The sequence below is a fragment of the Panthera onca genome, chromosome A3 (assembly GCF_046562875.1).
Source record: "Panthera onca isolate mPanOnc1 chromosome A3, mPanOnc1 haplotype 2, whole genome shotgun sequence".
NCBI classification, from domain to species: domain Eukaryota; kingdom Metazoa; phylum Chordata; class Mammalia; order Carnivora; family Felidae; genus Panthera; species Panthera onca.
In genome coordinates this window covers 87,144,158-87,169,182 of record NC_138341.1, presented here as the reverse complement: position 1 = coordinate 87,169,182, position 25,025 = coordinate 87,144,158, and positions in this window count along the sequence as shown.

The following is a 25,025-nucleotide window of genomic DNA, read 5'->3' as shown; positions in this document are numbered from 1 at the left end:
GCAGCCCCTTCCTGCTAATAATCTCTAAGATTCCTTGTTACTCTCTCTTCTGGCTCATACCTTTCTCATCACCAATTTCCTATTTATTTATTTATTTATTTATTTAAGAGAGAGAGAGAGAGAGAGAAGGGCAGAGGGAGAGAGAGAATCTTAACGTGGGGCTAAATCCCATGACCCTGGGATCATGACCTGAGCCAAAATCAAGACTCAGATGCCCACCTGACTGAGCCATGAAGGTGCCCCATCAATTTCCTATTTAAATTCTCCCTAGAACCTATAAAGTTTCATGCTTTCTTGACTGGTCCCTGAAAGACATTCTTCATAAATAAGCCATTCTGTTGTATTGGAAATAAGTGTGCAGGCATAGATAATTACATTAAACAAAAGATTGCTGTGGGAGAACCTACCATATAAGTGATTCTCAGTAAGTCATGTCTTCTCTGACTCATAGCAAGCAGCACAAGAGTAGGAATTAAACCAACTAGGTCTTCTGTTCTGTCTGATTTACCCACACTTTTGCAGACATGTTTCACAATGTCTATTGTGCTATCCTCACCAATAATGGGTGATGGTATGTGTGTTGAGACAGAGTGGTTGACCTTTATCATGTGAAAAGGGCATGATGGGGACTTGCTAATCGGCTTGTTACTGTGGCATTCCTGAGCTCTGAATGTGGAATTGTTTGGATAGATTCACCTACCATTTAATCTGTAATCTAACAATTTGTCTGACAAATTTTCATGTCTTAATCTTCAACAGTTGTCCTCTTAGTTTCATGAAACTTGCTGATAGTTTGTCATTCAGATGAATAGTGGAGACTCTTGATGTCCTTCCAGAAACCCCGTGAGTCAGTGTACCTATCTCTGACTGCCATGAGCATTGGACGATTAACAACAAATAATTGCACTCTTCTCTGGGTAATTTCCTTAAATTATGAAAGTTTTCTTGGCCAGAAACACCCAAGAATTATCCAAACAGGACTTTAAAGCCCCAGTGTCCTTGCTTCAAGGCAGGACAACTCTATTACACTTTTTTCAGTTCCAGGGTTCCATGCAGGATCTTCAGCTAATCCCATGTTTTTGCTTAGTTTCTTTCACTGCTCTATCTTGCTTTTCTCACTTATTTTACAAGCTCCTTTTGAGAACGTTCATTAAATCATTACACGAGAACCCCGCCTTTCAAGTTTATATTCTAAGGAAACTTATCTAAATCAGGGTGGAATATAATTATTCCTATAGCCAGTCAACACTGTTCAAAAATACATATTTTTTTCTCTGTGGGATATTGAAATACTGGCCATTTATTTGATTATAACACTTTATAAAAACAGAGCTTCACCTATGAGAAAGCTCCAAAAATATATAGAGTACCAAATATGATGCTTGTCATCAGGCAACTTCAGTTTCCTAATATGCAAGTTGGAAATCAAATCCCATCATAAATATTTATGAAGAGTGAAGGAGATACTACAAATGTTCCCAAGTGGCAATCTGCTCAACACATAGTAGGTACTAAGTGGGTGTTTTGAATAGATATATTGTGATATTAGAGTGAGGTTTCTAGTTTCTGATAATATTGAATTTGGAAGGAAGCAGTGTAGACATAGCTGAGTCAAATTTTAAAAACTTCCCAACATAAACAATGGCTTAGTTAAAACATGTCTCTAAATTTCCAGGTAAAAATGAATCTGCAACTTTTTTTCTAGTGTGATGAAACCTCTAAGTAAGAATGCATTTAGAAAAATAATCACTTAATATTTGAAAGTTCTGATGTGGAATACTAGACAAGGATTTCTAATTTAAGAGAATGAGTGTCAATCCAGGTCAGGTGGGCTGGAGTATCTGACCTTGGACCTAGGGACAAATGAAGATGGCCAACATTTTAGGATATAGATTTGAGTTCCTGGAAAACTCTTTCTTCTTTCTCAGTCTTTAGAAGACTAGACTTTACAGTCTTACCACATTTAGGAATCTTTTATTTGTGTTAATAGCTCTGTTTGTCACCATTCATGTAGTTCTTCTTGGCTGAAGTCACTGTCTTTCATGTTCAAGCTCCGAACAATCCCTAAGCCAGAAAATGAGTCCCTCAATAGCCTCAGCACAACCAAATGTTGGTGTCTGGGTTTGTTTTACTTGGTGGATTTGCTATCAACTCAGTCAAGAGTGATCCTGCAGAATTGTGGGCCAGTCACCTAATTAGCAAAACTAATCACGCTGTGAAACCTAATGTTGAAACCTAGGATGAAATACTACAAAGGTTTTATTTTCTCATCCATGGGTAAATAACATTATTTTATTAATAAGTAAGTAGAACTACTTAATAAACAGTATTTCACCTACAAAGAAGTTTGAAGCTCAATACAGAGACAAACATAGCTAGTTAATAAAGTTAATACTTTGCCAAAACAAATGTATTATTAAAAATAAGCTTAGGTGGGGCACCTGGGTGGCTCAGTCAGTTAAGCCTCCAACTTCAGCTCTGGTCATGGTCTTGTGGTCTGTGAGTTCAAGTCTGGAGCCTGCTTTGGATTCTGTGTCTCCCTTTTTCTGCCCTTACCCTGCTTGCACTCTGTTTCTCTCACTCGCTTAAAAATAAATAAACATTGAAACATTTTTTAAAAAGCTTAGAATGATCTTTACGATGATTTATGTTATTGTAATTAGAATGTTTTTTGTAACTTCTCTTTTTCAGTTGCTTGAGCCTCCCTACTGAGTAGTTCTAAATATGTTAAGTTTTGTTGTTACATAGAGTTCTTTAATTTGTTTTTAATTCGTTTTAATTTAGAAAAGGAACATTTTGGTATTCTGTCATGGAAACTCTCAAAATAATGTGAATAAAGTATATACTTCATCTGTACACACATGGAAATCTATCATTACTCTCATTTAATTTGTAAGGTTTTTTCCCCCCTATTTTACTTTTTACTCATATTGGTGTGACAGGTCATTTGCAAATTTATTTTGCGTCTTGACTGCATTTGACTGCATTTTATGCAATGGGTTTTTCTTTCAATTGTGTTAACTTATTTGGAGTAATAAAAACATGTCAGCAGCTCTATCATATTCTACTAATCTTACATTAACTGGGAAGACCTTATGTCACATACATTATAAAAAGTAATAACCTAATGATATCTTTCCTTAGGAGTTATTGCTGAAAATATGAGTACATCTTTGATTAAGGGGAACCTAGGCCAGGAGATGAAACTTCTTTCCTCTTCTCACCAGATCGACTATCCTGCAATGCAGAAATTTATAAGGTGTCTTGTAAGATTGTCCCACAAGATCTAGCAATCAGTTTGGATATGAAGTGGCAGTGAGCTCAGTAGTTTCTCTCTCTCCTCATTGCAACCTTCCCATGATTTCAACTCACAACATGTTAGTAGCCTACAGGCTTTTGTGCTTTCTGGGCAGACAAGCTAGAGGAGCCAGTATCAGGATTGGTCCTAGAAAGCAAAACCTCAGGATGAGTTGTTGAAGTTGTGTCACATGATGGTGAATTTTATGTGTTAACTTGACTTGGATAATGAGTGCCTAAATACTTGGTCTAACATTATTCTAAATGTGTCTGTGAGGGTGTTTTTTGCATGAGATTAACATTTTAACCGGTCAACTCTGTAAAGCAGTGCCCTCGGCAATATAAGTGGGCCTCATCCAATCCATTGAAGGCCAACTGTCCCCTGAGGGAATTCTTCCGTGCCTGCTGGTTGTGCTGAGACATCAGTTTTTCCTGCTTTCAGACTAGAAATGAAGCATTGTTTTTTCCTGGATCTCTAGCCTTCCAACATTTAGACTGAAAGCACACCACCAGCTCCCCTGAATCTCTAGCTTGCTAACTGCATACATACAGATATATACTATATATCTATTTGTGGAATCTGATGAGTTTGTTCATATATATATATATATATATATATATATATGACTAAAGCTTTAAGAATAAATTTTCTAAATTGGTTTAGGGATTTCTGGAAATTGGTTCTCTAATCTGATTAATTTTAAAGACATTCATGACTCTATTTCCAGTAGTAAAGAGAGCACAGATAATCCATGGAATGATCTGGCAATAGAGATACACAAAACATCACCATTAGATACAGGAATGTCAGTTAAAATTAAGGATTTCAGTGAATATGCATGTGATACTTTTGAACATTTTTACCAAATTAACAAACATAATGAGATTGGCTGGTTGTTCCTAATGTCCCTGGACAGAGTGGGAAAAGAAAGGGATGAGGTCAGAGATTTGAATACCCAGTTCAAATGCCATGTAATTGTCCTGAAAACTTCTAGGTCTACCCTGAAAGAAACCCTTATCACCTGAAGCTGCTAGGCTGAGATTCTTGACAACCGAACTCAGAAGCTCATTCTGCAATTGGCTGAATTGCAAGGCAACTTGAACTCCCAGACTCTTTGAATATATACTGTTAGAGAGAGGGCACTGACTGGATGGAATGGGATCCTGAAAGTTGGGTTTTTGGGAAGACCCTGATGGGACTGAAGACACTGAGCCCCAGAATTCTTATGTTTTCTTTGCCAGTAGAAGCAGCCTTTCCACTAGCAGTAGAAGAAATCTCCACCTCCATCTGAAGGGATTAACCCTGCATTGCCTGAGGAAACGGTACTGGCACTTGCCTTGCAAGACACTGCTGATTCTCCTCAGGACCCACCCCAACACCCCTCTTTGCCTCTCAATCTATAAATAGCTCAAGTCCAAGCAGACCCTTAAAGGTGACATACAAAGTTTGACCCATGAGAAGGTGAAATGCACTCCAAAATAACTGCATTCATTTTCTAATTTATGCAGCCAGAAATCTGGGGAACACATGTGGGAATGTTTATTAAGTGTATGGTATAATTGTGAGAGACACATAAAATTGAATCAGGCTGACCTTACTGATATGGGCTGAGATTCTGATATTCCGGATGTTAGAAAAGAGCTCTGACAATTTGTTTAGTTGGCTGAACCATAGACCAAAAGATGTCTCCAATTCACAGTGGGTAAATCAGAAATGCTGGGAATGCTTTGCTTTAAGGTAAAGGAAGAGATTCAAAGGTTTAGAATGATTGGGATTTTAGACTAAATTTGTTACTTAAGACCTACCTACTCACCTACTTTAAGAGAATTCTAAAAACATGCCTTTCACCACAACTGTGGGACATGAATTTGTGAAGGGAGTCCCAACATGTTTGCAGAGCTCTGTCATAACTATTCTCTATAGACCATTCCTTGTAGTGGGAACAGTGGTCACTGAGCTGGGAAACCTAAATCCAGGGTGGATAATCAGATTTTAGCATGGCAGAGGCCAAGTGGCAACACTAAACAACAAAAGGGAAAGTGAGTGTGATACAGTTAAAGGACAGCAGAGACAGAGCAGCACTCAGAATAGCCTAACTCATGCAGGTCTATGGTGTTAGTTAGTTGATGATGGTATCCCTAGAGGTAAAATAGACAAGAAGCTTACCAAATTCGTACTTGATCTATACAAGCAGAAGAGTTCTAGATCAAATAAACAAAAGTCTAACCTGAATCATAAAAACAGAGAGTCATTGTCCATCAATCAATTCCCTGACTTGAGCCAGTTTACAGACCCAGGACCATCTGAATGAAGAAGAAGTTGGATCCCACTGAGGAAAGACCCTACTACATTGCCAAGTATATTTTTAATTTTTCTTCCAGCTTTACCTAAAAAGAACTGCAGCTTTTTATCACAGTTACTGCGCTGGAAAAGAGGAAGCAGAATTTGTGGACTACTAAACACTGACTCTCAACTGGCACTGATTCCAGGAGACCCAAAGCACCACTGTAGTCCCCGTCAGAGTAGGGGTTTATGGAGGTCAGGTGAGCAATGGAGTTTTAGCTTAAGTCCATCTCACAGTGGGCCCAGCAGTTTCCTGAAATTCTGTGGTTATTTTCACAGTTCTGGAATGCATAACTGGAGTAAATACATTGAGCAACTGGCAGGTGAAAGGGTGGGCCTATGCCGGCCGACTCCATCTTGTTCTGTGTCCTTCACCTTGACCACACCTCCTCCCCTTGAGTAACCCCCCCCTCCACCTGCCTAACAGGAATGGACCCTTCCCCAGCCAATCGGCTGAGGCCACAGCCATTACCTCACCAACTGTCCCTAGGCCCCAATAAAACCTTTGTCCTTTTGAAACTGGCTCTCTCTCCCTGGTATCTCACCGCTGCGTCGGTGCAGGTAGGGGATTGAGCTCGAGCTAGCTCGAATAAAGGCTCTTTTGCTTTTACATCGGACTCGGCTCCCTGGTGGTATTTTGGGATCACGAATTCTGGGCATAACAGCAAGATCCCCACGTTTGTTCCCTGACCTGTGGAATGAGGGCTATTGTGGTAGGAAAGGCCAAGTGGAAGCCATTAGAACTCCCTCTATCAAGGAAAATAGTAAACCTGATGTAATACCACATGCCTGGAGGAATTGTAGAGACTAGTGCCACCAACAAGATTTAAAAGATCCAGGAGTAGTGATTCTCACCACATCCTCACTCAACTTGTTTATTTAGCCTATGCAGAAGACAGCTGGATCTTGGAGAATGGCAGTGGATTATCAAAGGCAAAATGAGGTGATGACTCCAACTGCAGCTGCTGTATCAGCTGTGATTTCATTGCTTGAGCAAACTAATACATCCCCTGGTACCTGGTATGCAATTATTGTTCTGTCAAATACTTTTTTTCTCAATATTTTTTTAAGTTAATTCATTTTTGGCAGAGAAAGAGAGAGAGTGTGTGCATGTGTGTGCATGAGCAGGGGAGGGGCAGAGAGAGAGAGAGAGAGAGAGAGAGAGAGAGATAATCCCAAGCAGGCTCCATGCTGTCAGGACAGATCCTGACACAGGCTCAAATTCACGACCAGTGACATCATGACCTCAGCCAAAATCCAGAGTTGGATGCTTAACTGACTGAGCCACCCAGGCACCCATCTCAATATCTTTTAATAAGACCCACCATAAACAGTTTGGTTTTAACTTGTTGGGCCAGAAACACACCTTCATTGTCTTACCTCAGAGGTACATCAACTTGGCAGTCCTAAGTCATAAGTTAGTTCACAGGGATCTTGATCACCTTTCTCTTCCACAAGATACCACATGGTTCACTACATTAATGACATTTTGATGATTCAATATACTAAGCAAAAAGTAGCAACTTTCCTAGACTTCTTGGTAAGACATTTGCATGTTGGAGGGTGAGAAATTAATCTAACAAAAACTCAGGGTCCTTCTACTTCGGTGAAATTTCTAAGGGTTTAATGATTTGGGCAAGTCAAAATACTTTTTCTAAGGTGAAGGATAAGTTACTGTATCTGGCCCCTCCTACAACCTAAAAAAAGACACAATGCTTAGTGTCCCTCTTTGGATTTTGAACATATTGCTTTGACCCATTTATCAAGTGACCTAAAAAAGTTATTAGTTTGACTGGGACCCAGAACAAGAGAAGGCTGTGCAATAGGTCCAGGCTGTCAGGACCTGGAAAGATACTCTGCCACTTGGGCCATCTGATGATCCAGCAGATCCAATGACACTTAAAGTGTCAGCAGCAGATAAGGATACTTTTTGGAGTCGTTGACATGCCCCCATTGGTGGATTAGATCATGACATAAGCCTTTAGGATTTTGCAGCAAATTCTGCCATGGTCTGTGGATGATTACTTTTGTTTTGAGAAATAGCTCTTGGCCTGCTCCTGGGCCTTAATAGAGACTAAATGCTCAACCATGGCTGCCAAGTTGTCAATTGACTTGAATTTCCCATCATGAACTGGGTGTTATCTGACTCACTAGACCATAACATTGGGCATACAGCCCATAACTAAATGAGAGTGATAAATATATGATCAGGCCTTAGCAGGTCCTAAAGGCGCAAATAAGTTATATGAGAAAGTGGTCCAAATGCACATAGTCTGACTCCTAATACACAGCTTTCTCTCTATAAGAAAGCACCTATGGCCTCACAGGGATTACCTATTATCAGTTGACAGAGAAAGAGAAGGCTTGGGCCTGCTTTACAGATGGTTCTCCAGAATATGTAAGCATGACCCCAAAGTGAATGGCTTCATTAATATAGCCTCCTTCCGGGATATTCCCGTAAGACAGTGCTGAAGGGAAATCTCAATCGGCAGAATTTTGAGCAATGAGCAATGCACCTGGTTGTTTACTTTCCTTGGACTGAGAAATGGCCAGACATGTGATTTTATACCACTTCATGGGCTGTGGTTAAATGATTTGGCTTGATTATCAGGGACTTAGAAGAAAGAGGATTAGAAAATTGATGACAAAGATATTTAGGGAAGAAGAATGTGGATTGACATCTCTGAATAGGCAACAAAACAAAACAAAACAAAATAAAACAAAAACAAAAACATAGAGACATTATAATTTTGTATAAATTATACATTTTATACCAAATGCATAATTTGGTCACCAAAGCCTGACCTCAGCAGAAAAGGATTTTAATAATCAAGTGGATAGGATGACTTTTTCTGTGGATGCCAGCCAGTCAACTTGTCTTCCCAGTCACCCCTGTAATCATGCAATGGACTCATGAATAAAGCAGCTATGAGTGGAGGAATGGTGGTTATTCATGCCCTCGGCAATAAGAGTGTGTATTCACCAAGATTTACCTGGCTAAGGCCACTGGTGAGTATTCAATCTGCCTGCAGCAGAGACCAATATTGAGTCCCCAATATGGCACCATTCTTTGGGGTGATCAGCCATCTATCTGGTGGCAGGTTAACTGCATTGAACTACTTTCATCATGGAAAGAGCAGTGTTTCGTTTTTACTGGAATAGACACAGTCTGGATATAAATATTTCTTCCTTGCAGGCAATGCTTCTGCCAAAACTACTGTGAATTATAGATGTCTTATCCATTGTCATTGTATTTCAGACAGCATTTCATCTGAATAAACTCACTTGATAGCAAATAAAGTGTGGCTATGGGCCCATAATGATGGAATTCATTCAGCTTCTAATGTTTCCCACCATCCTGAAGCAGCTTGCTTAATAGAGTGGTGGAAAGACTCAGCACCAGATAGGTGGCAATACTTTGCTGGGCTCTCCAGGAGGGTGTATATTCTCTGAATCAGCATCCCGTATACCATACTATTTCTTCCATAGCCAGGATTCACAAGTGTAGGAATCAAAGGAAAGAAATGGGTGTGACATTACTCACTAGTATTACTAGTGACCCATTAGCAAAATTTTTGTTTCCTGCACCCACGAGTGTATACTCCGTGGCCTAGATGTTTTAGCTCCAAAAGGAGGAATGCTTCCATCAGGAGATACAATAAAGATTCCATTGACCTAGGATGGCCAGCCAGCCTATGTGATTTCTTTATGCCTGTGAGTCCACAGAAAAAGAAGGAAGTTATGGTGCTGGTTGGAAAGGAGTTATAGTCCTGACTATGGAAGGGAAGTGAGATTACTATGCTACAATGTAGGTAAGGAAGAGTATGTCTGAAATACAGGAATTCCCTTAGGGTGTCTCTTAGTATTACCATGCTCTGTGATTAAGGATGATGGAAAACTACAATAATCTAATTCAGGCAGAACTACTAATGACCCAAACCCTTAGGAATGAAAGTTTGGATCACCTCACCAGGTCAAGAATCACAACCTGCTGAGGTGCTTCTCAGGTTGTCATGAGAATTTTTTCCTTATTTTGTTATGAAAATGTTTGTGCATACACACACACACACACACACATGTATATATACATACACATGCATATATACATATATGTATATGTATACATATATGTATATATGCATGTGTATGTATGCATATGTATACATATATGTATATATGTATGTGTATGTATATATATACATACACATACACATATATATACATGTATATATACATACACATACATATATGTATATGTATACATATATGTATATATGCATGTGTATGTATGCATATGTATACATATATGTATATATGTATGTGTATGTATATATATACATGTATGAATATGTATATATACGTTTGTGTGTATACTTATATATATACATATATATATGTATATATATGTGTGTGTGTATATATACATATATATATAAAACAAATATCTTTTTCTTCTCTCTAATCCCCTTGTCATGTAATATAGGATGTATTAACTTTGTATCATAGTATTTAAGTGTTGTTAACTGTACCTCACAGTATTTAAGTTATGAGATACAAAGAGAAGAGTAAACATCACTCATGGACTTTACCTCCTTTTCTGGAAAAGGGGTTAATAAATTTTTATTGCATGAAAGATAGCTGTATGATGGCTAGCAGAATTATGACCTTAATATTGTATTTAATGGAGATCAAATATTGTTTAATATTTAATTAAATATTTGTCAAGGGGTATTTGTGATGGTTAATTTTATGTGGCAACTTGACAGGACCACAGGGTGCCCAGACACTTGGTCAACCATTATTCTGGATGTCTTTGTGAGAGTATTTTTAGATAAAATTGATATTTAGGTTGGTAGATTGAGTAAAGCAGATTGACCTCTATAATGTAGGTAGGCCTCATCCAATCAATTGAAGGCCTGAATAGTTCAAAAGCATGACCTTCATCTGAGGAAAAGAGAGTTCTTCCTGAAGGCCTTTGAACTGAAACATTGGCTTTTCTTATTTCTATAATAATTAGATGGCCTTTGGACTTGAACTAGGACATTGGCTCTGTATATTTTTGACTTTCTAGTCTCCATAATTACATAAACAATTTCTTACTTCTTGTAATATTGTGTGTGTATATCTATATCATCTATATCTATATTTACATCTCTGTCATATCCATACCCATATCCATATCTATATCATCTATCTATATATCTTGGTTCTGTTTCTCAGGAGTACGCTGAATAATACAATATTCAAACCATAGAAAACAAAAGGCAGAGAGAAAATCTTGAAAGAAGGCAGACGATGGGAAAACATATTACCTACGTAACTATCTTTAACAAGGATAAGAGTTACCCTGGAACACCTCATCAGAAACCAAGCAAACAAGAAGGGACTGAAATAAAATAATAAAATTATTGAAAGAAAGACTCCTTACCAAATTAGAATTCTATATCCAACAAAATATCCTGGAAGGAGAAATAAAAACTTTGTCAGACAAAAACTTGGTTAATTCACTGAGAGATGATCTGCCCTGCAAAAAATGTTAAAACAATTTTTCACTGGAAAAAAGTTCCTCAGAGAAAAATAAAATGACATTAAATGGAATAATATAAAATGTCCAAATAAAACCAGAGTGAAGTCATCTGATATTTGTCTTTCTATGACTGACTAATTTTGCTTAGCATAATGCACACTGGTTCCATCCACATTGTTGCAAATGGCAAGGTTTGGGAATTTAAGATACAAAACAGATGAACATAAGGGAAGGGAAACAAAAACAATATAAAAACAAGGAGGGGGACAAACCATAAGAGTCTCTTAAAGACATAGAACAAAATGAGGGTTGTTGGAGGGATTTGGGGTGGGAGGATGAACTAATTGGGCAAGGGGCATTAAGGAAGACACTTGTTGAGATGAACACTGGGTGTTATATGTAGAATCACTGGATTCTACTCTTGAAAACATTACTGCACTATGTATTAACTAACTTGGATATAAATTAAAGAAATAGTAATAAATTAAAAAAATAAAGTCTGGGAAAAACCCACTCGCCTAAAGAAAAACAAAGCTAATTAATTAATTAATTAATTAATTAAAAAAATAAAGCCAGAGAAGATAGAAAAAAAGGAAAGAAAGAAAGAATACATGCAATGAATAGAAAATAGTTACAAACACAGAAGATAATACCCAATTATATCAATACTTAATAAGTGGATGTTGTCTAAAACACTAATTAAAAGACAAAGACTGGCATATGGACTAAAAAATTAGAGCCAACTATCTGTTGTCTATAAGAAACTCACCTTAAAGTAAAGACCAAGGTAAATTAAAAGTAAAAGAATGTTAAAGTTAATCAGAAGGAAGCTGAAAAGCTATATCAGTATCAGACAAAGTAGATTTTTAGCAAGACACATTAACAGGGATAAAAAGGGCATGACATAATGATAAAGGAGTCAATTCTCAAAAAGGATACAATAAACTTAGACATGTATGCACCTAACAACAAAGCATCAAAATACATGAGACAGAAACTGACAGAACTGAGGGGATAAATAGACAAATCCACTATTATAACTGGAGACTCCAATACTTGTAATTCAGTATGTGATAGATCAAGCAGGCAGAAAATAAATAAGTACAATAGTTGACCTGAGCAGCCCTGTTAATCTTTTTGACATTTATAAATGCTCCATCCAGCAACAGTCAAATACACATTCTTCTAAAGCTTGTATGAACCATTCACTAAATAGACCATTTTACAGGCCATAAAATACCTTTAAAAATTGAAAAATAAAAGTCTTAAAAAATATGTTCTCAGGGCACAGGGAAAATAAGCCATAAACCAATAATAGAAAGAGATGGAAACTCCCAATATTTGAAGACTAGCCACCACATTTCTAAATAACACATGGGTTAAAGAGGTGTCAAGATAAATTTTAAAATATATTGAACTAAAGGAAAATTAAAATACAACTTAACAAAACTTGTGGAATGCAGTGAAAGCAGTAGATGAGAAAAATTTATAGCATGAACTGCATACATTAGAAAGGTGGAAGGATCTAGAATCACTGCTCTACTTTTCTACCATAGGAAATTAGAGAAAGAGCAGGAAATTAAGTCTAAATTGTTCATAAGAAAATAATTATTACAGTAAAAATCAACAAAATTTAAAACAGGAAAGCAGTAGAAATAATTAACAAAATTTAAAGCTGTACATTTCAAAGATCAATAAAATCAATAAATCTCTAGCCAAGCTAACCAAGGGCAAAGATATAAATTATGACTATCATAAATGAATGAGGTTTCATTACCACTGATTCTATGGTTAAAAGAATAAAAAAAGAATACTATAAACAACTCTATGCCCAGAAATTTCATAACTTAGATGGAAGTGGATCATGTCCTTGAAAAACACAAAGTGCCAACATTTACACGTGAAGGAATGGATAATCTAGATGACCTCTTTTGGATTGAACTGTGTTCCCCAAAAGATATGTTGAAGTCCTAAACCCTGGCATTTGTGAATGTGATCTTCTTTGGACATAGGATCTTTGCATAAATTATCAAGTTAAGTTGACGTCATTAGAATGGGCTAGTGCAAAAGGACTGATGTCCTTATGAAAAGGGAAATTCAGCCATACCCGTAGAGAGATGAAAGCCATGTGGAGAAACAGAGAGAGGGAAGAAGACCATGTGAAGCTGGAAGCAGAGACTGGACTTACACTGTCACAGTCAAGGAAAGCCTGGGGATACCAGGAGCTGGAAGTTTAGAATTTGAAAATCAATTAATTATATGGAATATTAGTTGGTGATCAAAAAGAATGAAATCTTGCCATTTGCAACAACGTAGATGGAACTGGAGTGTATTATGCTAAGTGAAATAAGTCAACCAGAGAAACACAAATATCATATGATTTCACTGATATATGGAATTTAAGAAACACAACAGATAAACAAGGGGAAGGGAAGGAAAAATAAGAAAAACAGAGAGGGAAGCAAACCATAAGAGACTCTTAAATATAGAGAACCAACTGAGGGTTGCTAGAGGGGAATTGGGTAGTGGAATGGACTAGATGGATGATGGGCATTAAAGAGGACACTTGGTGGGATGAGCACTGGGTGTCATATGTAAGTGATAAATCACTAAATTCTACTTCTGAAACCAATACTACACCAAATGTTAACTAACATGAATTTAAATAAAAAAATCAATCATTGTAATCCATCACATCAACAAGCTAAAGAAAAAAATTCATATATCAATTGGTGCAATAAAAGTTTTGGCAAAATCTAATATATATTAATTCCAAGAAAACTCTTTGCAAAGTAGGAATAAAGGGAGACTTGCTCAACTTGATAAATATCATCTACAAAAACCCATAATTGACATGGTACTTAAAAGTAACAAACTGAGTACTTCCCCCCTATGATTAGGTACAGGGCAAAGATGTCCTCTGTATCACTCATATTCAATATATGACTATAAGTCCTGACTAGTGCAGTGAGACAAGAAAATAAAGTAAGAAATAATTCTAAAGGTCATAGAGAAATACAAAGGACTTAAAATAGCCAGCACAATACCAAAGATGAACATATTTGGAAAATTCACAGAACTTAATTTCAAGATTTCTATAGAGCTATAGTAAACAGGCCAGTATGGACTGAGTAAAAGAGTAGAAGAAAAGATCACTGGAACAGAATAGAGATCCCATAAATAGACCCATGCAAAGATAGTCAATTGCTGTTTGACAGAGGAGCAAAGACAATTCAATGAAAAAAAAGGCAGTCTTTTTAGCAAATGGTTATGGACAAATTGGACATACATATACTAAAAAACAACAACAACAAACAGACAAACAAAAGCCATTTGCAGACCTTACACCTCTTACAAGTGTCAACTCAAAATGAATACTAGACCTAAATGTGAAATGCAAAACTGTAAAACTTCTAGAGGAAAGCATAGGGGAAAGTCTAGGTGGCTTTGGATGTGCTAATAAATTTTTAGGAACAACACAAAAAGAACAATCCAATTAAAAATTATATGTTAAACTTTATTAAAATAAAAATCTTCTGCACTGTGAAAATGTTATTTAAAAAATAAAGAAATGGATGAGCACTGGGTGTTGTATGGAAACCAATTTGACAATAAATTTCATATATTAAAAAAATAAAAATAAAAAAATAAAAATAAATAAATAAATAAATAAATAAATAAATAATGAAGAAGTAAGCCATAGACTGAATAAAATATTTGGAAAACACATACATGACAGAGGATTTATACCTAAAACATGCAAAGAAACCTCTTAAAATTCAATAATAAGAAAACAAATAACATGCTTAAAAAATAGGTAAATCTCTGAACAGACACCTCTCCAAAGAAGTACAGATGACACATAACTTATAAACAAGAATGTTCAATATTATTTGTCATTAGGCAATTGGAAATTAAAACAAAAATGTGATATCTTGCTATTAAAGTATTATGGTACTATCAAACTATCAAAATACCTAACAAACTGGCAATAGCAATTGGTAGAGAAGATAAAAAGCAACAGCAATTCTCATTCATTCTTGATGGGAATGCAAAATGATAGAGCCACTTTGGAAAACAGTTTTGTATTTTACAAAGACAAATATAGTCATATTACCCTGCAATCATACTCCTAGATATTTCCTCAAGGGATTAAAAAAAATTAATGTTTATTTATTTTCTGAAACAGAAAAGAGAGAGAATGTGAGAGAAAGAGAGAATGGGGCATGAGCGGGGGAGGGGCAGAGAGAGGGACACACAGAATCTAAAGCAGGCTTCAGGCTCTGAGCTGTCAACAAAGAACCCAACATGGAGCTTGAACTCACAGACTGTGAGATCATGACCTGAGCTGAAGTTGGAACCTTAACCCACTAGGCCACTCAGGCACCCCAGAAAAAAATGTATGTTCGCACAAAAACCTAAATGTGAAATTGTATAGCAGCTTTATTCTTAGCCTCCCAAAATTGAAAAAAAACCAACAACCCACAATACTCTTTAATAAGTTATAGACAAAGTATGATACATCTATCCAATGGAATATTATACAGTGATTAAAAGAAATAGGCTATCTGAGTTTGGGTGGCTCAGTGGGTTAAGCATCTGATTGTTGGTTTTGGCTCAGGTCATGATCTCACCATTTGTGGGTTTGAGTCCCACTTGGGGCTCTGAGCTGTCAGCACAGAACCTGCTTTGGACCCTCTCTTTACCTCTTTCTGCCCTTCCGCCACTTGCGTGCACATTCTCTCTCTCTCTCTCTCTCTCTCTCTCTCTCTCTCTCAAAATAAATAAAGAAAGAAATAAAGAAGTTAGCTATCAATCCACAAAAAGACATGTATTAAATGTATGTTGCTACAATTAAGAAGTATGAAAATTCTACATACATAGGATTCCAATTATATGACATTCCAGTAAAGTCAACACCATAGAGATGTTAGAAAGATCACTAGTTGCCATGGGTGTGGGACAGGGGGTACAGTTAATAGGTAAAGCATAGGGATTTTATTTGGCATTGGGGCCAGTATGTATGGTACTGAATTGTTAGATTACACATTTTTCAAATGTGTACTTTATAGCACAAAACGAATGAACCTCAATAGATTCAAATTAAAAATTATTTAGGAGATTTGGGACTCCCAGGAGTGAATGAATGTAGAATGTAGCAAAACAATCTAGCTGCATTTAAAATATAGGAAATAATCTCAGTCAAGGAGGTAGGGAAAGCACTTCTTACCTGAGAAACTTTGCAAATGAGTGGGCTTTATAAGACATACATACGATAAACTGGACGTAGCACAGTGCCCTACTTGACAAAATTGTTTCCCATTGGGTTTGAGAGAACAGTTCTGATACCACTACACATGTGTACTAGAATCAAACCAATAAGTGAATAAGTGGAAGATGATGGGTTCCAGGTTTTCTACTGTTGGAGTGGCAGGTCACAGAGAAACAGGTGAATAGCCCAGAATGACCCACATGGTAATGCATTACAGTTCAAGACATCAGTATGAACTCAAGTTTAGCTTGCCATGGATACACTTGGTTATACCCATAAATAACTGTAAATAATTCTGTATGCTGGTGTTCTTTGCTCTGTCAGTTGAGAAGTTCTAGAAATAGCAACACCTCAATAGCAATGTGCACACCTACCACCCATATCTTGGTTTTTAATATCATTCTGTAACAGAACCAAAACATAATAAAACAAAGACCAAAAGAGTAGAGCTTCTTGAAGAGATAGCAGATTCTAGGACAAAGGAAAGAAACATATAAAATGAGCTTTGAGCAGTTTTTAGTCCCTAAAAAGTGAGGAAGTCCTTAAAATTAAAAATAATAATAATAATAATAAAATAAATAAAACCCAAACCCGCAGTGATGGAGGTATATCAAAGAGATACAGGATCCAACTGAAAGAGCTCCCAGTTGTCAAAGCTGGAAAATCTTTTACACAAATAATATATAAAAGCTTACTGTATTATAGCCCAAAGTATAAAATAAATGTCTATGAATCCATCCTAATATAATAATTGAACAAATAGATAATTGGGGGAGAGATAAATCTTCCATGCAGAAGAATTTCAAATAATGTATGAAATCTGCCCTTAAGCAAGTTTAGTGCCCACACTAAACTTACTCTTCACCCCTTGAGTGTGGGCTGTACATAGTGATGTTCTTTCAAATAACACAGTATGGAAAGGGGAGGGGGCAAAGAGTAAGTTTAGTGTGGTGCCTAATATCAGCATCAACAGTGATAAGTCATGTTGATAGTAGGTACATTTAATATGACAATATGAGAATGGCAATTTACCTCTCTGGTCCTCCATATAACCCCAATGTAATCATAAGAACAATAGCTAACACATCCTGTTTGTGGGACTTTCCATAAAATACTTAACTAGTCTTCATCAAAACTGTCTCAATAACCTGTGAAGTCAAGCTGTCAATTTGAAAAGTTGCTTAAGGAGACATGAGGAGACACCATACAGTGTGGTGTCCTGGGTGAGATCCTAAGACAGAAAATAGACATTAGGTAAAAATGAAAATATAAGCTTTAGTTAACAATAGTGCATCAACATTGGTTCATTACTGTAGCAATTGTATCACCCTCATGCAATATGTAGGGAAACTGGGTATGGACTCTGTGGGGATTATCAGTCCTATTTTGCAGTTTTCTGTAATTTCATAAAATTCTTCCAAGATGAAAAGTGTATTTTAAAAAATAACAAAAAAATTTAGGCTTGGTTAGAAGCTTACTTCCTGCAACAGCAGATTTGGAAAGTGTGCATATCCGTGAAAGAACACGGTAAGAGTCCTATTGTTCTGGAAGCTGCAAATACTTTCTGGCTCTTCTGGGCTTTTCTTTCCATAAACCATCCAATTGTAAAAGAGTAACCAAACTGCATGGAGCGGGAGGAGTAGGTCTATAATAGGGGATCCAATGAGTCATCATTTAGGTTTATGCTTGTTAAAATTTCTTTTGAAATTGGCCTCTTTTATATTCCTCATTTCCTTAGTTCTTGCCTTTTTAAAGAACTATCACATATTTAATATAATTCCATTTTCTTCTATTAGCTTCTTGGAAATCCATTATTTTACTATTATTTTCCTGGTTGTCATATTGCCTCATACATCCTTGACTTTTTACAGTATAATATAAATTTTTACTTTTACCTCTATTTCTGCATCGCCAGAACCTCAGAACCTTTAACTTCATTTACCCTGATGTTGTTACATCATCTTTGCTGAGCATTTTAGTTTATGCATATTTTTTAGTTACATAAGATGTTACTACTATTACTCTGAAAAGTCAATATTGACTATATTTACATATATTTTGTCCAGTATTGTACATTTTTTTGAGGTGTGTTTTCATGTGGTATCATTTTCCTATAGTCTAAAGAATTTCCTTGATATTCTTGTAATGCAAGTCTCCTCATTTCTAATTCTTTCAGCTTTTGTTTACATGAAACATTTTATTTCATTTTTATTTTTGAAGGCTATTTTTCTGGGCAGCTAATTTTAGGTTAGCAGTTCTTTTTTTTTTCTGCCCTAGTCTTCTTCTTCTTCTTCTTCTTCTTCTTCTTCTTCTGAATGCATAAATTATCTCCTGGCTTCTGCCATTTCTTCTCAGAAGTCAGTTGTTCACTTTATTATTTCTTCATTGAAAATACTGTATCCTTTTAATATGATTGCTTTTACTTCAGTATTTGGCATTTTGACTTAGATGTGTTAAATGTGTGTATATGTGTGTGTGTGTGTGTGTGTGTGTGTGTGTGTAAGAGAGAGAGAGAGAGAGAGAGTGTGTTAATATTTATGTTTCTTGGTGTTTCCCAAGCTTAATGAATCTGTGGGCCAACATCTTTCATAAACATCTGAAATTCTTAGTTATCATCTTTTGAATAATAATTTTTATGCCTTCACTCTCCTGTTATCTTGAGATCTCTACATGTATGTATGTTAGAACTTCAGGGTTTATTAAACATGGATTTAGGATATATAAAACTGTTTTTCTCTATTCTTTGGTTTGGGTATTCTCATGTTTCATTTAGTGTACTGATCCTGTAATCTATTCAGTCTGCCATTGAACCTATCCTCTGGATTCTTAATTTTGTTTTTTACATATTTCATTTCTAGAATATGTTTTTAATTTTTTTTAATGTTTATTTATTTTTGAGACAGAGATAGAGTATGAGTGGAGGAAGGGGGGAGAGAGAGAGGGAAACATAGAATCTGAAACAGGCTTCAGGCTCTGAGCTGTCAGCACAGAGCCGGATGTGGGGCTTGAACTTATGAGCTGTGAGGTCATGACCTGAGCCGAAGTCAGATGCCCAACCAACTGAGCCACCCAGGCGCCCCTAGAATATGTTTTTGATTATTATGTTTCTACTGCTTTGTAAAACTTCTTTCTCTTTTCAACGATTTTGTCCATCTTTTCCCCTCATTCCTTTAACAGAGTGACCATAGTTATTTTAAATTCTCTGGATGCTACTTCATTATCTGGATCAACTGTAGATTTGCTTTTATTGGCTAGTTTTTTCTTTCTTGGTTCATGGTTATATTTTTATATATCTCTAACTGTCTAGTAACACTTTTCCACCAGACATTTTGCATATAAAACTACAGAGGGTCCTGATGATGTTGTCTTCCAACAAAGAGGATCCCTCCCTTCCTAGTAAGCATAGAGAGTATGATTACCTGATCAGTAATTGATACAAACTGGAGCTGAGTTACAGTTTGTATTAGATTCATTCAAATTCTTGTACCTATGCTGCAAGGACTTATGACTGAGGGTCTGGTATTTCTCTGTTTACAAAGCCCTAAAAGGCTACAGGAGATCCAACCCTTCCCTCTAGATGCTCTCAGCACAGCTCTTAGGTTTCCATTCTGCAGGGCTTCACAAATTGACAGATACATTCCAGAATATCTGAGCCATATGTTTGAAGCAAAGCCCTTCCTCTGGTTTGGCCTCTGTATCTTAATCTTGAAAGAACATTGACGGTTTTATTCTGCCTTCCAGGAGTATATTAGTTTTCCAATGCTGGTATAACAAATTACAACCTTAACAGCTAAAAACAATGGAAATTAACTATTTACTATTACTGGAAATAACAGTTCTACAGCTCAGAAATCTGTCAGGCCTGTCTAATTTATATGGTCCAGATCTCATAAAACCAAAATCAAGAATTGGCCTAGCCAGGGGGAAAATTCACTTCCAACTTCATTCAAAAAATGAGCAGAATTCAGCTCTTTATGGTTTTAGGACTAATGTCTTCTTGCTTGCTCTTGGCCAGGGGTTGTTCTAAGCTTCTCAAGGCTACCCGTAGGCCCTGGCTTATAGCCTCATTTCTCCATCTCCAAAGCCAGCAACTGTGGTTGGAGTCCTCACACTTCAAATCTCTCTGACTTCCATTGATCTGCCTTTCTTCTTCTTCCACTGCTTCGCTCTTACCTTTTGATCTTTGAGTGTTCAGGGAAGGATTGTAGGGTCACACCCCCAACTTTCTCTTTAGAGTGTACTTTCCAGACAATGCATCTCTTAACTTTAGCATCTTTATCATCTGACAAAGTTAAGAATTTCCTAAATTACCAGGTCCTGATGGCATTTTTTGGGCAGATCTTCCTTTTGTTCTCCTCTTGCATTTTATTATAAATGACAAGGAGAAGCCAGACTGCCTCTACTATGCTTTGCTGGAAATCTCCTCAGCTAAATGTCCAATTTCATCGTTTACAAATTCTGCTTTCCCTGTAACTGCAGGACATGATTCCTTTAAGCATTCTGCTGGTATGTAATAAAGATCCCTGTTTCTAATAACATATGCCTCAATTTCTGTTCAGCTCTTAACAAGCAGCATCTTTAGTGCCCATATTTCTGTGCATATTTCTATTCAACGCAGGCTAAGCTTTGTCTACCATGATCCCCCAAATTCATCCAGCCTCTTCCATGTCCAATTTCAAATCCACTTCCACAGTTTTAGACATTTGTTGCAGCATCATCCCACTCATGACACCAAAATTTGTATTCAATTCCTATTGCTGTCATAAAAAATAATCACCACAATTTAGCAGCTGAAAATAATACGCATATATTATCTAACAGTTATACAGGTCACAAGTCTAGGCCCAGCATGGCTTAGGTAGCTCCTTCCTTTGGGCCAAAATTAAGGCATCTGTATACTTTGTTCTTTTTGTAGGCTCTGGGGAAGAATTCATTCCCAAATTCATTCAAGTTGGTGACAGAATCCAGTCCCTTGCAGCTGTAGACCTGAGGTCCCTGTGTTCCTGCTGGCTGTTGGTCAGGGGATGCTCTCAGCTGAGAGAGGATGCTGCACTCCTTGTCTTGTAGCTCCCTTCCTCCATCTTCAAAGACAACAATGGTGGGTCAAGTCCTTGCATGTTTTGACACTCTCTCACCTCCCTTCTGGCTCATCTACCCTCTGCATTCTTCTTTTGCCACATTTCTCTGACAGGGTCTTCCATCTTCCTCTTGTAATATTGTGGGTTTAGGTGATTGCACTCGGGTCATTTGGATAATCCAAGATAATCTCCCTTCTTCAAGGTCAGTTTACATATAACCTTAATTACACATACCAAGTTCCTTACAGTAGTACCTAAATTGGGATTTGATTGAATAGCCAGTGGATGGAATTTGGGGGCTACAGAGGTCTTCAGAATTCTGCCCGCCATCCCTCTCTAGCATCCAGGGCAGGAATAGAACTGAGCAAGTGTTTTGTGAATAAGATAAGACACGTATCTGAGGCTGCTCAAATTTCCCATTCTTCCATTCCATTCTCATTGGACTACTCAAAGTTTTGTTTTATTCCTTTTTCCCCCACCCATGGTTTTTTTAGGGCCAAGCCCAATTCCTGCAGCTCAAGCCCATAATTGGCAAGTGGCCCTGGGCAGGAAGAGAACAACATCTTTCTCAAACCTCACCTGGGAAGGGTTCTTCTTCCTTCCCTAGAACTTTTTTCATCTAGTGTTCATTGATTCCCTAACTGTCTGAAGCCTTTAAAATTAGATGGTTTCTACAAATTTTTCCCTAAGGGTTATAAAGGAGACTTTGTCTGGTGCAATCAACTCTATTCCACCCAGAAGGGGGATCCTCCACAAACAATGATTTTTTCTTAAGCTAAGTGGAACAGGTGTCTGAGTGCTGACAAATAACTTCAGGGTACTAATAGCCTAGTTATGAAAGTTTTCCCCTAAATATAACTTTCTTTTAAGTATTAAGGGCACCTATTAATAATGTTTTCTTTTATTACCAAAAATACTTATTAGGTTTAGCTAATAAATGCTTTCAATTTTTTCTCTCCTTCTTTCCAGCTTTCTATAACTTCAATGCCAGTTCAGGATTTTTATCATAGGAAACATATATGAAATAACTTCCTAACAATCCTCCTCTTAGTGAGCTATGTCCAATGTCTCCATAAGTTTTCAAATACAGCTTTATTTTTTAGTTTAGTTGAAGAAACAAAGGTTTATTAGGAAATGTTGAAGACAGGGAGGATTTGTAGCTGAAAGAAAAGATGTTTTAATGTTGTATATCTTCCAACATTTTAAGAAATGTTTTTGGAGGCTGCTGTACTTCTGAGTGCAAAATTTGAAGACTTATTGAAGACAATCATGATAAATAACATTTCTGGTAATCATCATCATCATCATCAGAGCAGTTAGGAGAAAAGAAACTACTCAAGGAAGAATTTACAATAGTTTGATTCTGCTACCAAGTGAGGTTTTGCACTCACTACTACTGCACTGTCACTGAAAGTCAAATTTTCCACATCAAAATGTGGTTTTGACTAGCGACTTAGACTAGTTAATAACTAAGAATCTTCCTAATCTAATATTTTAAGACTTAATTAAACACAGAGTGGTGCTAAAGAATGACAGAGGGTTGTACCAATTGTGGGTGGGAAAGGAAGGAGCAGGAGGAAATAATATGCTCTTAAAATGCAGAAATCTGTTGAATATATATTTACATTTGTAAATATATATTTAAAATTTATTTAATATATAAATATTTGTGCATATATATGTACATATGCATATATATACACACATAACATATGCACATACACAGGTAGACATATCTTATAATTTACTTTTATATGTAAAAGGGGTCAAGGTTTACATATTATTCTGTAATCTGATTTTCCCAGTCAATACAGTGTTATTATATTATCATATGTATTTTTCCATAACTTGATTTTTCATTTTTAGTTTTAGTTTTTAAGTGTATTTATTTATTTTGAGAGAGATAGAGACGGTGAGAGTAATCATCATGGATGTAATCATGGAGTAATCATCATGGGGAGGGGCAGAAAGAGAGGGAAAGAGAAAGAATCCCAATCAGGCTCTGCACTGTCAGTAGAGAGCCTGGTGTGGGGCTGAAACTCACAAAAGCATGAGATCATGACTTGAGCCAAAACCAAGAGCCAGACCCTTAGCTGACTGAGACACCCAGGTGCCCCTCCCTAACTTGATATTTAATGGTCTTGAAATACTTTATTGGACTGAATTTTCAATAATTTATTAAACAAAGCCACCTTAATTGGTTATATGGTTTATGCCTAATTATTACTTTTTAAAGAAAGGTAAAAAAAGTTGATAGACTGTATAGATATCTTTATTCATCCATAAAGTTTGTTACTATAGTGTAGTGTCATTTTCAAACTGCATTGCCCAAGCGGATTGTAATGGGGTGTTTTTTTCACCCCATTAATAATTTTTTAGCAGGTTATTTGAACAATGAATAATTATTTTGAATAACACATAAATGGCAGGCCCCATGAAATTTGGCTCCCTTGAGACACACCAGATTGTGTGTTGACCCATCAAGGGATAACAACAGAGCACTTCACACTACCAGGCAATAGCATTGGTGCTCCTTTGGAAGGAGCTGATATATACAAATGAAAAGTTTATTGCTATTATTTTAGTATCTTATGTACTTAGCATTTACAAAAAGCATTTGCTGTATAAAAGGATTTTTATACAAAAGTTATTTCTTCCTCATTTTCATGAAGCTATATTATCATCAATGAAAGCAGTTTCTTATTAAATTATTATTCCCCTGGTTTAACATTGCATAGAAATTTTGATGAGCAAAATGCTAAAACTATTATTTGGGTTTAGGACTTCCCTAATGTCTGCTTGAAGTCCAGCCTTTATTAACCCACATATTTGATCACATAACCCTTCAGAAGACTGACTAGCAGAACTAAAACAATTCTAAAGAAATTGAGAATTGAGACATAACTAAAATGCAGAAACCCATTGTCTTACATCTATTTTTCTGAAAACAGAGCCTGAGGCAGGGATTCTTGAGTAAGTAATTTTGGAGAAGGGAGAGTGAGGGAAACAAGATAGAAGGAAGAAAGTGAGTGAGGATATACTCTCAGTTAGTGACAAGCTCCCAGCTCATCTTATTAAATTGTTTCAGCCTTGAGTCAAGGAACCTTTATATCCCCAAGTCAACCAATCATTGGCAAGTGGTTTCTTTAGGGGTTTCTTTAGGAGGGTAGCATTGCCAGTGAGGTGGTTCCTATTCAGAAAAGATGGTGCTCTGGAGAGGAGGGCTTCAGAGCTATTAGCAGCCAACACTCAACAGCTTATCTGATTAGAGCACCAACAGCAACTACTATAGTTCAAAATTTGCATCACTTAGATCCACCTTTTTCTTACATTGAGTTTATTTCATCCAGTCCCTGGTTCTTCAGGATCTCAATTGGTCCTAGTTCCTAGGAAACATACAAGACAAGTATTACTGGGACAAAATACAAGCACCATTACTACATTCCTGAGGCCATAATGGATACTCTTTATCAAACTCCTCTTTCACCCATCCTAAATTTCCCTTCT